Source organism: Triticum urartu, chromosome 6A (assembly GCF_056163025.1).
Source record: "Triticum urartu cultivar PI428250 chromosome 6A, HENAU_Tu73, whole genome shotgun sequence".
In the NCBI taxonomy this organism is placed as follows: Eukaryota; Viridiplantae; Streptophyta; class Magnoliopsida; order Poales; family Poaceae; genus Triticum; species Triticum urartu.
In genome coordinates, this window is record NC_141878.1 from 603,534,819 (window position 1) to 603,550,513 (window position 15,695).

A 15,695-nucleotide genomic window follows, 5' to 3' on the forward strand; every position below is an offset into this window, starting at 1 on the left:
CAAATTTAACCCGCTTCCTGCTGAATCAGCGGAAATTTGTCTTTTTCACGAGAGGTGGATCGAATCTTTTGACACCCAATGTTTGGAATTCCCTTAGGCAACATTGTTTGGAACTCCAAGATGCATCCTTGTGCACAATATGAGGTCATTTGAACAAACTATGCCATGAATGTGGCCATAAGATTCATTTGGCTGAAAGCCATGAATCTTCACGCATGACAGCACATTTCTGAGAACACTTTTTTAAATAAATTTCTGTATTACAAGTTTATTATTTTTCCTGGAAACTTGGTCACATATAATGACACAATGCAAAGGTTTTCCAATTTTTTGTTTTTTTGAATTTTTTATACCCGTTTCAAAATGCGGTCAAAGCGGCGGGCTTGACCATTTGTATCTATGTGTGGAATCTTGCAAAACTATTGGCGCATCTCTGATGAAATATATACTTGTGTATCTTAAAATGATTTATGTAAAAAATAACGAGCAACATATGAAGTAGGTGTAGTTCAAATTTGACCCAGTCCCAGCTGATTCGGAAGGAACCCATTTAAATGGCCAAAAATAGGTAGAAAGATTGGAAATGCATTAAAGTTGGTGATCATTCATAAAATGTGGTATAATTTGAGTGAAAATTTTAGTGGTGCCATTTTGCAAAATAATATGGGCAGTTGCTTCACATTTTACTATGTTTTAGCACTTCGAAACTATTTTAAATGACAAAAATATCGAACCAATCAGGATCTCTCACGCGGATCGCCCCTCTCTATGAAATCTGAGCCGTCCACGGCGGATGGATCCAACGTCCACCCTCTCACCCACCCACACCCACCCACTCTCCCCGCACACCACTCGTTCCCCGCACGACTTCCCCCTCCTCTCTCTCCCAGATCCATACACCGCCGCCGCCATCGCCATCCTCTCCCCTTCCCGCAGATCCAAAACCACGACGACGGTCGGGCGGATCGGAAAGCCATGGCAGCGGACCTCATGAATCCATCTCCCTCACCCCCTCAGCCCCCACGCACCCATGCCCGCCACCCCCAACCCTCTCCCTCCCTTTGTGATCTCGATCGTCCCTGCTCTCCACCGCCCGCCTCGACTTCGCCGGAGATAGAGGCGTCGCCGCCCAGCAACCACGACTGTCTTGCTCGCCGACGAGCACGGCGCTCCATCAATCTGGCCGGACCCGACGCGCGCGTGGCCTGTCTAGGGTCTCCGGCCACCAGGACGGGACAACGCCATCGGCTCCCTCGGCTCCGGCGACTGCGACCGCGACTGGCAGCGGGCATCTCTCCCAGGTAATAGATGAGATCCATCTCCCTCCCGCCTTTATCCTTGGTTCGTTCTCACTTGCCGTGTCGGATCTATTCGTGATATGCACTAGATAGTGATGCCGAGGTCAAGAGTTGGTTAGTGCTCGATGGATCTCATCCGTAGGTTAGGAGCTGGAGGCTATTTCTTGATGGTGCCTCCAGTGCAGCAACGGTTGACACCCTCCTCGTCTTTGCGTAGTTGCAGTCCCCTGAAGCCAACGCATAAATACATGCAAGGTATTTTTGTTTCTTGCGCACGTGAGTTAGTTTCAATTGAACTGTAGAGCAGGGCTTACAGACGTAGTTGGGGGGTGTCAAGTGCCTACAAGTGTAGCTGAACTTTGTGTAGTCGGAACAGGTTGCATTTTGCATCCGCCCCTTCACTGCCACTGCCGTTGAGTCGCTCAGATGCCGAGGTCAGATCTGTTCATGTGGAATTTTGTGTACGTATACGCCAGTCTAGTCACCGTCTCCCGCCGTGCACTCCGGGGCAAATTATGCGATCCATGCTCGCCCGTCGGTGATTCAATTTTTTCCGTCGACCTCGTTGTCAGTCGTTGGGGTACTTGGCCATCATACAGCAGTACCGATCGAGTACGGACGTGGTACTGGTAGCGATATTGTGCCCGCAATCAATGCACGCTTTCCATCCTGTTTGGTCGTCGGTCGTTCGATCGGCGACTTGGTTTACTTCTTCTGTACTACTCCTGTTATACTAGATAGGAAGCTATTCACTTATTTATTTTTACAGGAAGCTAACTTATTCATGCGAATAGATAGGCATTGGCATCATACATGGCTTGACTTCGTTCCTTATCGAATGAACCAAACATGATTCATTTCAGAAACTCGACTCAACGTATCAGCAGGAACAATACAGCGTTTCCAAAGTATCCCCCCCAGTTTTTGGGTCAACAGTGGAGTAGGAGTAGGAGTAGCCCACGCTAGCGGTGTTCACGTAGCTTTTCTTACCTTTTTTTTATCAAATTTGCATCACATATTTGTTATATATATCAGAATGATTAAGAATCTTAATATTTGACTGTTTTCAGTCATCTTGCAGTTTCTGGGACGAGCGGGAGCACGAAGTGCTTTGGCTGTTCGGCAACTCCGAGTGACCACGGTACAGGGCAGGTGGCATGGCGGCAGGTACTTGAGAAGCAACCTCCAGCTGATCATCAGGAAAGGCAACAAGCATGATTATTAGTATTTCAGTGACACTGATGCCCATTGTTGTTGTTGCCCTTTTTAGCTGAAACCCACAAATACAGTTAGAATTTGCCTTGAGATATCTATGTGTGAGTGTCAATACAACTTCTTCAAGGGAATTATCCGGGCCTAACTTATGTGGATGTAGATGCATATTACTACTACTCAATAACCTTCATCTAGTCACCGTTACTGTATGAAAGAATTCGGAACTAGGATTTTGTTTAAGTAGCTACTGAATCTGCTTGCTTGGTTATGGCAGACATACATGTCTTACAAATTCGTTATTCTTGTTTGAAGCTAAGCTAGGCTACTGTAGTTCCAGCAAAAAACAAGGGAGCCGCTCTTTTTGTTCTTCACTAATAAATTCTTGTTTGAATGCATATCCTAGGGGTGGTGAAGCTGGGAGCCTTTCCTCCCCATAAAAATACTTTGCTCTTCATTATGAGCAATGCCCTTATATAATTAGCTGCTAGGAGTGTTTATATACTTGATCACCACACCTCTACTATTCTGGTTACTTTTGCTTTCTTCTCTGTAGTTGTCCAGGGCATAACAGTTTTATGTGTGGCTTGTTATTTTGTTACCAGCCTACTTTCTTGTGCTCCTGGTCGAGTCTTGTGGAGAAGCAGGGAGAGTCGGGCATCATCTCACTTGTGCCTATGTGGTAAGAATAGAACACTACTCTCGCTTGATGTGCATGTATTAGTACAACAAAGCATTCTTACATGGTGATTGTTAGCGACACAACAATTATCTTGCAACATAGCTTGCCAAATTGCTTGCTTGCTTACTATATAACCTGTACTGCTAAACATGTTATCCCACTCCATGATGTTGTATCATTTGCAAATACTCCTGGACATCGGCTCCCATTAGCTATAATCTGTACCTCTAAAAGAGGAGTATAAACTGGACTAATCTGTACTCTATTATGCTTGAGACTTGATCCAAGCCGTATTAATTGTTGCCAGTGATGTTATTATCTACTCTAATGGTTGATGAATCTGTACCTTCCATACCATGTGGAATGACTAATGAATTTGTACCCGAATACCATGTGTAATGATTGTTATTTTTGCATCATTTAAACATTTTTTCTGCTATATAGTTTGTCACTCATGATTGATCTACTGCAGGTGAATGAGGTTTTCAAATGTTGGAAGGAGGAGGACAGTAGGAACTTCTGTTATGTCTTAGCATCTAAATTTTTGTTTTAATTTTCTTTGTTGTAGAATAGTTTTGTTTGGCAGTTACTGTTCCTGGGATGTAAAGATATCTTAGATATGTATTGCTGGAATGAATGGTTGTAATATAATAACATTGCACGTTGCCCAAGATAGCTTGTGGTGTGATGTGTTATAATGTCAATGGCATAATAACTTCTTTTGGAATCACTTGATTATGAATCACTTGGTACTTGCGAACCGTGCCTCATGGGCAAGATGACTAAAACGCCATTCTCCGGAACTATGGAGAGAGCAACAGATTTGTTGGAAATCATACATACAGATGTATGTGGTCCGATGAATGTTGAGGCTCATGGCGGATATCGTTATTTTCTCACCTTCACAGATGATTTAAGCAGATATGGGTATATCTACTTAATGAAACATAAGTCTGAAACGTTTGAAAAGTTCAAAGAATTTCAGAGTGAAGTTGAAAATCATCGTAACAAGAAAATAAAGTTTCTACGATCTGATCATGCAGGAGAATATTTGAGTTATGCGTTTGGTCTTCATTTGAAACAATGCGGAATAGTTTCGCAACTCACGCCACCCGGAACACCACAGCGTAATGGTGTGTCCGAATGTCGTAATCGTACTTTACTAGATATGGTACGATCTATGATGTCTCTTACTGATTTACCGCTATCCTTTTGGGGTTATGCTTTAGAGACGGCCGCATTCATGTTAAATAGGGCACCATCGAAATCCATTGAGACGACGCCTTATGAACTGTGGTTTGGCAAGAAACCGAAGTTGTCGTTTCTGAGAGTTTGGGGCTGCGATGCTTATGTGAAAAGGCTTCAACCTGGTAAGCTCGAACCGAAATCGGAGAAATGTGTCTTCATAGGATACCCAAAGGAGACTGTTGGGTACACCTTCTATCACAGATCCGAAGGCAAGACTTTTGTTGCTAAAATCAGAATCTTTCTGGAGAAGGAGTTTCTCTCGAAAGAAGTGAGTGGGAGGAAAGTAGAACTTGATGAGGTAACTATACCTGCTCCCCTATTGGAAAGTAGTTCATCGCAGAAACCGGTTTCTGCGACACCTACACCAATTAGTGAAGAAGTTAATGATGATGATCATGAATCTTCAGATCAAGTTGTTGCCGAACCTCGTAGGTCAACCAGAGTAAGATCCGCACCAGAGTGGTACGGTAATCCTGTTCTGGAAGTTATGTTACTAGACCATGACGAACCTACGAACTATGAAGAAGCGATGGTGAACCCAGATTCCGCGAAATGGCTTGAGGCCATGAAATCTGAGATGGGATCCATGTATGAGAACAAAGTGTGGACTTTGGTTGACTTGCCCGATGATCGGCAAACAATTGAGAATAAATGGATCTTCAACAGAAGACTGACGCTGACGGTAATGTTACTATCTATAAAGCTCGACTTGTTGCGAAAGGTTTTCGACAAGTTCAAGGGATTGACTACGATGAGACCTTCTCACCCGTAGCGATGCTTAAGTCTGTCCGAATCATGTTAGCAATTGCCGCATTTTATGATTATGAAATTTGGCAAATGGATGTCAAAACTGCATTCCTGAATGGATTTCTGGAAGAAAAGTTGTATATGATGCAACAGGAAGGTTTTGTTGATCCAAAGGGAGCTAACAAAGTATGCAAGCTCCAGCGATCCATTTATGGACTGGTGCAAGCTTCTCGGAGTTGGAATAAACACTTTGATAGTGTGAACAAAGCATTTGGTTTTGTACAGACTTTTGGAGAAGTCTGTATTTACAAGAAAGTAAGTGGGAGCTCTGTAGCATTTCTGATATTATGTGTGGATGACATATTGTTGATTGGAAATGATATAGAATTCCTGGATAGCATAAAGGGATACTTGATACGTCTCCAACGTATCTATAATTTTTGATTGCTCCATGTTATATTATCTGTTTGGACTATATTGGGCTTTATTTTCCACTTTTATATTATTTTTGGGACTAACCTATTAACCGGAGGCCCAGCCCAGAATTGCTATTTTTTTTGCCTATTTCAATGTTTCAAAGAAAAGGAATATCAAACAGAGTCCAAACGGAATAAACCTTTCTGGAACGTGGTTTTCTTCCCGAATATGACCCAGGAGACTTGGACCCTACGCCAAGGAAGCTTCGAGGTGGGCACGAGGTAGGGGGGCGCGCCCTATACCCCCTGGCGCGCCCCCCACCCTCGTGGGCCCACCGAAGCTCCACCGACGTACTTCTTCCTCCTATATATACCTATGTACCCCCAAACGAACAGGGAGGGAGCCAAAAACCTAATTCCACCGCCGCAACTTTCTGTATCCACGAGATCCCATCTTGGGGCCTGTTCCGGAGCTCCGCCGGAGAGGGCCGTCATCACGGAGGGCTTCTACATCACCATAGCCTCTCCGATGAAGTGTGATTAATTTACCTCAGACCTTCGGGTCCATAGTTATTAGCTAGATGACTTCTTCTCTCTTTTTGGATCTCAATACAAAGTTCTCCCCCTCTCTTGTGGAGATCTATTCGATGTAATCTTCTTCTTTTTTGCTGTGTGTTTGTTGAGACCGATGAATTGTGGGTTTATGATCAAGTCTATCTATGAATAATATTTGAATCTTCTCTGAATTCTTTTATGTATGATTAGTTATCTTTGCAAGTCTCTTCGAATTATCAGTTTGGTTTGGCCTACTGGATTGGTTTTTCTTGCCATGGGAGAAGTGCTTAGCTTTGGGTTCGATCTTGCGGTGTCCTTTCCCAGTGACAGAAGGGGCAGCAAGGCAGATATTGCATCGTTGCCATCGAGATAACAAGATGGGGTTTATTTCATATTGCATGAATTTATCTCTCTACATCATGTCATCTTGCTTAAAGCGTTACTCTATTTTTAACTTAATACTCTAGATGCATGCTGGATAGCGGTCGATGAGTGGAGTAATAGTAGTAGATGCAGAATCGTTTCGGTCTACTTGTCACGGACGTGATGCCTATATACGTGATCATGCCTAGATATTCTCATAACTATGCTCAATTCTGTCAATTGCTCAACAGTAATTTGTTCACCCACCGTAGAATACTTATGCTCTTGAGAGAAGCCACTAGTGAAACCTATGGCCCCTGGGTCTATTCTCATCATATCAATCTCCATCACTTTAATCTTGCTTTGCTTTTTTACTTTGCCTTTTACTTTTCACTTTGCATCTCTATACCAAAAATACCAAAAATATTATATCTATCAGATCTCACTCTCGTAAGTGACCGTGAAGGGATTGACAACCCCTAATCGCGTTGGTTGCGAGTAGCTATCGTTTTGTGCAGGTACGAGGGACTTGAGCGTGGCCTCCTACTGGATTGATACCTTGGTTCTCAAAAACTGAGGGAAATACTTACGCTACTCTGCTGCGTCATCCTTTCCTCTTCAGGGAAACCCAACGCAAGCTCAAGAGGTAGCAATACTTGAATAAGAGTTTTTCAATGAAAGACCTCGGTGAAGCTACTTATATATTGGGAATCAAGATCTATAGAGATAGATCAAGATGCTCAATTGGACTTTCACAAAGCACATACCTTGACAAAGTTTTGAAGAAGTTCAAAATGGATCAAGCAAAGAAAGGGTTCTTGCCTTTGTTACAAGGTGTGAAGTTGAGTAAGACTCAATGCCCGACCACTGCAGAAGATAGAGAGAAAATGAAAGATGTTCCCTATGCTTCAGCCATAGGCTCTATCAAGTATGCAATGCTGTGTACAAGACCTGATGTGTGCCTTGCTATAAGTCTAGCAGGGAGGTACCAAAGCAATCCAGGAGTGGATCACTGGACAGCGGTCAAGAACATCCTGAAATACCTGAAAAGGACTAAGGATATGTTTCTCGTTTATGGAGGTGACAAAGAGCTCATCGTAAACGGTTACGTTGATGCAAGCTTTGACACTGATCCGGACGATTCTAAATCGCAAACCGGATACGTATTTACATTGAACAGTGGAGCTACCAGTTGGTGCAGTTCCAAACAAAGCGTCGTGGCGGGATCTACGTGTGAAGCGGAGTACATAGCTGCTTCGGAAGCAGCAAATTAAGGAGTCTAGATGAAGGAGTTCATATCCGATCTAGGTGTCATACCTAGTGCATCGGGTCCAATGAAAATCTTTTGGGACAATACTGGTGCAATTGCCTTGGCGAAGGAATCCAGATCTCACAAGAGAACCAAGCACATCAAGAGACGATTCAATTCCATCCGGGATTTAGTCCAGGTGGGAGACATAGAAATTTGCAAGATACATACGGATTTGAATGTTGCAGACCCGTTGACTAAGCCTCTTCCACGAGCAAAACATGATCAGCACCAAGGCTCCACGGGTGTTAGAATCATTACTGTGTAATCTAGATTATTGACTCTAGTGCAAGTGGGAGACTGAAGGAAATATGCCCTAGAGGCAATAATAAAGTTATTATTTATTTCCTTATATCATGATAAATTTTTATTATTCATTCTAGAATTGTATTAACCGGAAACATAATACAAGTGTGAATACATAGACAAACAGAGTGTCACTAGTATGCCTCTACTTGACTAGCTCGTTGATCAAAGATGGTTAAGTTTCCTAGCCATTGACATGGGTTTTCATTTGATTAACGAGATCACATCATTAGGAGAATGATGTGATTGACTTGACCCATTCCGTTAGCTTAGCACTCGATCGTTTAGTATGTTGCTATTGCTTTCTTCTTGACTTATACATGTTCCTATGACTATGAGATTATGCAACTCCCGTTACAGGTGTCTCCGAAGGTACTTGTTGGGTTGGCGTATTTCGAGATTAGGATTTGTCACTCCGATTGTCGGAGACGTATTTCTGGGCCCTCTCGGTAATGCACATCACTTAAGCCTTGCAAGCATTGCAACTAATGAGTTAGTTGCGGGATGATGTATTATAGAACGAGTAAAGAGACTTGCCGGTGACGAGATTGAACTAGGTATTGAGATACCGACGATCGAATCTCGGGCAAGAAACATACCGATGACAAAGGGAACAACGTATGTTGTTATGCGGTCTGACCGATAAAGATCTTCGTAGAATATTTGAGAGCCAATATGAGCGTCCAGGTTCCGCTATTGGTTATTGACCGGAGACGTGTCCCGGTCAAGTCTACATAGTTCTCAAACCCGTAGGGTCCGCACGCTTAACGTTTCGATGACAGTTATATTATGAGTTTATATGTTTTGATGTACCGAAGGTTGTTCGGAGTCCCGGATGTGATCACGGACATAACAAGGAGTCTCGAAATGGTCGAGACATGAAGATTGATATATTGGAAGCCTATGTTTGGATATCGGAAGCGTTCCAGGTGAAATCGGGATTTTACCGGAGTACCGGAACCCCCCCCCCCCCCAGAGCTTAATGGGCCATAGTGGGCCTTGTGAAGAAGAGGAGAGGCGGCCAGGGCAGGGTCGCGCGGCCCTCCCCCTAGTCCAAATAGGACAAGGAGAGGGGGGCGGCGCCCCCCTTTCCTTCCTCTCTCCCTCCTCTTTCCCTCTCCACTCCTAGTCCAACAAGGAAAAGGGAGGGAGTCCTACTCCCGGTAGGAGTAGGACTCCTCCTGGCGCGCCCCCTCTAGGTCGGTCACTCCTCCCCCCTTGCTCCTTTATATACGGGGGCAAGGGGCACCCTAGAGATAACAATTGATCGTTTGATCTTTTAGCCGTGTGCGGTGCCCCCCTCCACCATAGTCCACCTCGATAATACTGTAGCGGTGCTTAGGCGAAGCCCTGCGTCGGTAGAACATCATCATCGCACCACGCCGTCGTGCTGATGAAAGTCTCCCTCAACACTCGGCTGGATCGGAGTTCGAGGGACGTCATCGGGCTGAACGTGTGCTGAACTCGGAGGTGCCGTGCGTTTAGTACTTGATCGGCCGGATCATGAAGACGTACGACTACATCAACCGCGTTGTGCTAACGCTTCCGCTTTCGGTCTACGAGGGTACGTGGACAACACTCTTCCCTCTCGTTGCTATGCATCACCATGATCTTGCATGTGCGTAGGAATTTTTTTGAAATTAGTACGTTCCCCAACAGTGGCATCCGAACCAGGTTTTATGCGTAGATGTCATATGCACAAGTAGAACACAAGTGAGTTGTGGGCGATATAAGTCATACTGCTTACCAACATGTCATACTTTGGTTCGGCGGTATTGTTGGATGAAGCGGCCCGGACCGACATTACGCGTACGCTTACGCGAGACTGGTTCTACCGACATGCTTTGCACACAGGTGGCTGGCGGGTGTCAGTTTCTCCAACTTTAGTTGAACCGAGTGTGGCTACGCCCGGTCCTTGCAAAGGTTAAAACAGCACCAACCTGACAAACTATCGTTGTGGTTTTGATGCGTAGGTAAGAACGGTTCTTGCTAAGCCCGTAGCAGCCACGTAAAATTTGCAACAACAAAGTAGAGGACGTCTAACTTGTTTTTGCAGGGCATGTTATGATGTGATATGGTCAAGACATGATGCTAAATTTTATTGTATGAGATGATCATGTTTTGTAACCGAGTTATCGGCAACTGGCAGGAGCCATATGGTTGTCGCTTTATTGTATGCAATGCAATCGCCCAGTAATGCTTTACTTTATCACTAAGCGGTAGAGATAGTCGTAGAAGCATAAGATTGGCGAGACGACAACGATGCTACGGTGGAGATCAAGGTGTCGCGCCGGTGACGATGGTGATCATGACGGTGCTTCGGAGATGGTGATCACAAGCACAAGATGATGATGGCCATATCATATCACTTATATTGATTGCATGTGATGTTTATCTTTTATGCATCTTATCTTGCTTTGATTGACGATAGTATTATAAGATGATCCCTCACTAAATTATCAAAGTATAAGTGTTCTCCCTGAGTATGCACCGTTGCGAAAGTTCTTCGTGCTGAGACACTACGTGATGATCGGGTACTGAGACATAGAAATTTGCAAGATACATACGGATCTAAATGTAGCAGACCCGTTGACTAAGCCTCTCCCACAAGCAAAACATGATCAGCATCAAGGCTCCATGGGTGTTAGAATCATTACTGTGTAATCTAGATTATTGACTCTAGTGCAAGTGGGAGACTGAAGGAAATATGCCCTAGAGGCAATAATAAAGTTATTATTTATTTCCTTATTTCATGATAAATGTTTATTATTCATGCTAGAATTGTATAAACAGAAACATAATACATGTGTGAATACATAGACAAACATAGTGTCACTAGTATGCCTCTACTTGACTAGCTCGTTGATCAAAGATGGTTATATTTCCTAACCATAGACATGAATTGTCATTTGATAAATGGGATCACATCATTAGAAGAATGATGTGATTGACTTGACTCATTCCGTTAGCATTAGCACTTGATCGTTTTAGTTTACTGCTATTGTTTTCTTCATGACTTATACATGTTCCTATGACTATGAGATTATGCAACTCCCGATTACCGGAGGAACACTTTGTGTGCTACCAAACGTCACAGCGTAACTGGGTGATTATAAAGGTGCTCTGCAGGTGTCTCCGATGGTACTTGTTGAGTTGGCATAGATCAAGATTAGGATTTGTCACTCCGATTGTCGGAGATGTATCTCTAGGCCCTCTCAGTAATGCACATCACTATAAGCCTTGCAATCAATGTGACTAATGAGTTAGTTGCGGGATGTTGCATTAGGGAACGAGTAAAGAGACTTTCCGGTAATGAGATTGAACTAGGTATTGAGATACCGACGATCGAATCTCGGGCAAGTAACATACCGATGACAAAGGGAATAACGTATGTTGTTATGCGGTTTGACCGATAAAGATCTTCGTAGAATATGTAGAAACCAATATGAGCATCCAAGTTCCGCTATTGGTTATTGACCGGAGACGTGTCTCGGTCATGTCTACATAGTTCTCGAACCCGTAGGGTCCGCACGCTTAAAGTTCTGTGACGATCGGTATTATGAGTTTTTGTGTTTTGATGTACCGAAGGTAGTTCGGAGTCCCGGATATGATTACGGGCATGACGAGGAGTCTCGAAATGGTCGAGACGTAAAGATCGATATATTGGATGACTATGTCCGGACACCGGAAGGGTTCCGGGAGGTTTTGGACATTTACCGGAGTACCGGGGGTTACCGGAACCCCCCGGGGAGTATATTGAGCCTAATGGGCCTTGGGAGAAGAGGAGGGGCGGCCAAGGGCAGTCGCGCGCCCCCTCTAGTCCGAACTGGACAAGGAGGGGGGGCGCCCCCCTTTCCTTCTCTTCCTCTCTCCCTTCCTTCTCCTCTCCTACTCCAACTAGGAAAAGAGGGAGTCCTACTCCCGATGGGAGTAGGACTCCCCCCTTGGCGCACCCTCCTCCTTGGCCGGCCGCCCCCCCTAGCTCCTTTATATACGGGGGCAGGGGGCACCCCATAGACACAACAATTGATTTGTTGATCTCTTAGCCGTGTGTTGTGCCCCCCTCCACCATAATCCATCTCGGTTATATCGTAGCGGTGCTTAGGAGAAGCCGTGCGTCGGTAGCTTCATCAACATCGTCACCACGCCGTCGTGCTGACGAAACTCTTTCCCGAGCTCTACTGGATCGTGAGTTCGCGGGACGCCACCGAGCTGAACGTGTGCTGAACGCGGAGGTGCCGTACGTTCGGTGCTGAGGATCGGTCGATCGTTAAGACGTATGACTACATCAACCGCGTTGTTATAACGCTTCCGCTTAACGGTCTACGAGGGTACGTGGACGACACTCTCCCCTCTCGTTGCTATGCATCACCGTGATCTTGCGTGTGCGCAGGAATTTTTTTTAAATTACTACGTTCCCCGACAGAGCAAGCCCGTCGGGGGAGAGCAGCAACATGCAGACGAGCAGCAGAAGAAGCTTGAGGTTGAGGATGAGCTTGAGTTCCAGGCCCGCCTGGAGCTCCAGGTTCAGACGCTCGAGACCCAAGCGCGCGTAGGTCATGTGCGGCGCGGGCGCAGGCTGTGGGCGGCGGGAGGGATCGCAGTGCAGCCCTGGGCGGCGGGAGGGGATAGCGACGCAGCCCTGGGCGGTGGGAAGGATCACGGCGGGAGAGGATGGCGGCGGAGTACCGCCCTTCAACAGTGGAGCCGCCGCCTGTCGAGGTGGTCCCCGCGGAGGAGCAGGTGGGCGGCGCGGCGCAGGTGGGCAGGGCGGCGGTGGTTCACAGCGGTGGCACAGGCCCTGGCCGTGGTCACGCGCTCGGCCCTATGGTGGGTGCCGACGGTGGTGCAGGCGACCACATTGCACGCCGGTGACGGAGAAAGAAGGAAGAAGCGGCGGGGTCTGATTAGCAAGAGATGTGAAGCTAGAAAGGGTTTTCTGTAAAATTATAAATGAACTAAGTAGAGGACAACTTTTCCCGGACGGAGGGAGTATGTGTACCAGGGTAGCCAAGGAGGCAAGGAGACGCCCGGAGTAAATCTAGCTACGCGCAAGATCACGGACCGAGATGACAAAAAACAAGTAGTACGCACTCTCACTAAGTGAATCAACAAACTTTATATTTTTTTTCGTTGGTCGGTTATAGCCCCAGGCGTGGCCCCAAAGTACAATACATTGAGTAGAAAATTTTCATTTTTAAGATTTAAAGAGGCACAGCCCTAGTCGTGAATACCCAGCCCCAGGCCTCAGTGGCAGCCCAACTAACTAGCTCAGCTCACCTCAAAAAAAAAACTAACTAGCTCAGCAGGAAGCCACGCCCACGTTTGATCGTTGGCCTTTCAAAAAAAAAATGTTGATCAAAAGATCCCTCGTTGCCTCGTTTCATGCGCCGCCCCAGGCCCCACACGCATTTTCTCCGACGGCTCGACGGAACGGGTGATTCGGACCTGCGCTTGCCCTCGTCGCAGCAAGCCCCCTCCAACCTTATGTTTTTTTGTGCTAGTTCTAACTCAAGATGTTAAATTGTACAATTACTGTTTCAGTTATTTGTTAACAGGAAAAATGACAGAAATCCAAGAGAAAGAGGACACACATAAGATTTTTTTAAGCAACTTCCAGCTAGCCTACTATTGCGCTTCGGTGCCTCAAGGCATCTGCCTTTGTGCCTATGACATGTGGGTCCAACAGGTAGCTGGCCCACATGTCAGGGATCCAAAGGCAGATGCCTTTACGACACTAAAGCTGCGTCCATCCATCCAACAATAGTTGGGGCTACTAATGCAAACGAAAATGAACCATGTGTGGAGCTTAATCCAGATGAAATTAATCCTGATCCCGGTCTTCGAAAACCGAATGAGGAAACGCCAGGGGCTATTACTTTGTGCACTTTGTGATAATGGTATATTATGTTCCTTTTTTGGCAAAAATTCATATGAGCAATTGACTTGGTATATCTATGTCCATTGTCTTGGTTTCAAGTACACGATTTTGTGTTTGCAACTCCAGGTCTTTCTACTATTGCTAATGAAGATATAATGGCCTCAAATTAAGCAAGTCTTCATTAAATCGGTACAAATGTTTGCAATCATGCACTTTGTTCAACTAATTGTTTTACTGAATTTTCTCTTGTGGTAATAATGAATTCATATTTTATTTTTAATGTGAATTTGTGGCATACTTCTAACACACATTGGTATGCATGGTATTTGATGTTATTTTTAGCCACTTAGTTTTAGCCCTAGGCTTTGAGAAATCCTGGCTCCTCCTCTGTCTCAACCGACATAACAGTATCGAGAATATCATTCGTTGATTTGCTTGCTTTAGACAGACGCCAATCATGATGAAAATAGCTCCCTCCCTCCCTGTACCGAACTAATCTGTCCCTCTAGTTAGTTCTTCCATTTGACCATAGGACATATGTGCAAATACGGCACCTCAAAAAGACATTTCAGTTGAGAAGCAATCTGTGGTTGGATGGTTTGACACCGTTGCTTGCATTTTTTGGGATTTATTTCAGGTTTTTCGGCAATGTGTTTTTAGTGGGAGGAGAATTCCCCGTCGACTTCAGAGGCGTTTGTGACGACTTCGTCAATCTAAAAATAATGTGCCGGCTCAGTCTCTTGAAGGTGCTCGTAGGGGTAGGTGTGTGTGCGTGCATTCATATGAGTGAGTATATGTGTGTATGTATGAGTGTCTATGTCTGTACTGTATTAAAAAAAGACATTTTGATTCAAAATAAGATAGCAAAAGTGGTGAGAACTTTATTATGTGACTGCTTTCAAAGCAAAGCTAGGTCGCAATGCCGGAACCCATGTGCATTTCCTCTAAACGTAACGAGACGGGGCCGTAACGAGACGGGGCAAACTGTAAATTGACTTACTTTCCTTGCTCTATGCTTTTGGTTGTAATATGGCAGGGTTAGAATCTGTTTGGTATACAGCCCGGGGTGCCAAGCCAAAAAATTGGCATTGACCCAGCTTTGTATGTCCCCTGCCGCCGCCACACCCTCGTGCTCCCCTCCTACACCTTCTACCATCCCTCCGCCGCCCCTGCTATTGCAGTCCCCCCTTCCCCTGCTGCTCCTCGTCAAAATTTGGTTAAACTAGTTGAAATGCATGGAACCGTTGATCCGAATTTGATAAAACTTTCCCAGATTTTTCACACATATATGAATGGTTTTCTATAATTTTTGAAATTTGTTTGACAACTTTCAAAATTCAGTCAAATTTTGGTCAAACTAGTTAGGCTCAAGTTGAAATGCATGGGACCGTTGATCCACAATCGATGAAACTTTCCTAGATTAGCACTTATATGTTTGTTTCTATGGATTTTTTTTCAAAAATTTGTAGGTGGTTTGAAAAAAGTTTCCAAAAATTTGGCCGAATTTGGATAACATCTTGACTGTTTTTTGGCTTTTCAAGAAATTTATGCACATAATATCCAAATTCAAACGTATCTTTCCATATGGACATATTCATACACCATGACACGATATGATGACAGCATAGCAAAATAATGCATTTAAGATGTTCATACATTATATTCATATCTCATCTAC

At 44.8% G+C, this 15,695-nt stretch overlaps 1 long non-coding RNA gene across 1 annotated transcript; it reads left to right on the top strand.

Annotated features, from left to right (window-relative positions):
• The first annotated feature begins 834 nt into the window (after positions 1-834).
• On the top strand, positions 835-3,141 carry LOC125515668 (uncharacterized). The gene is made up of 3 exons (XR_015609162.1): positions 835-1,301; positions 2,369-2,465; positions 3,116-3,141. It is a non-coding gene; the product is annotated as an uncharacterized LOC125515668 (long non-coding RNA).
• Positions 3,142-15,695: the final 12,554 nt, after the last annotated feature.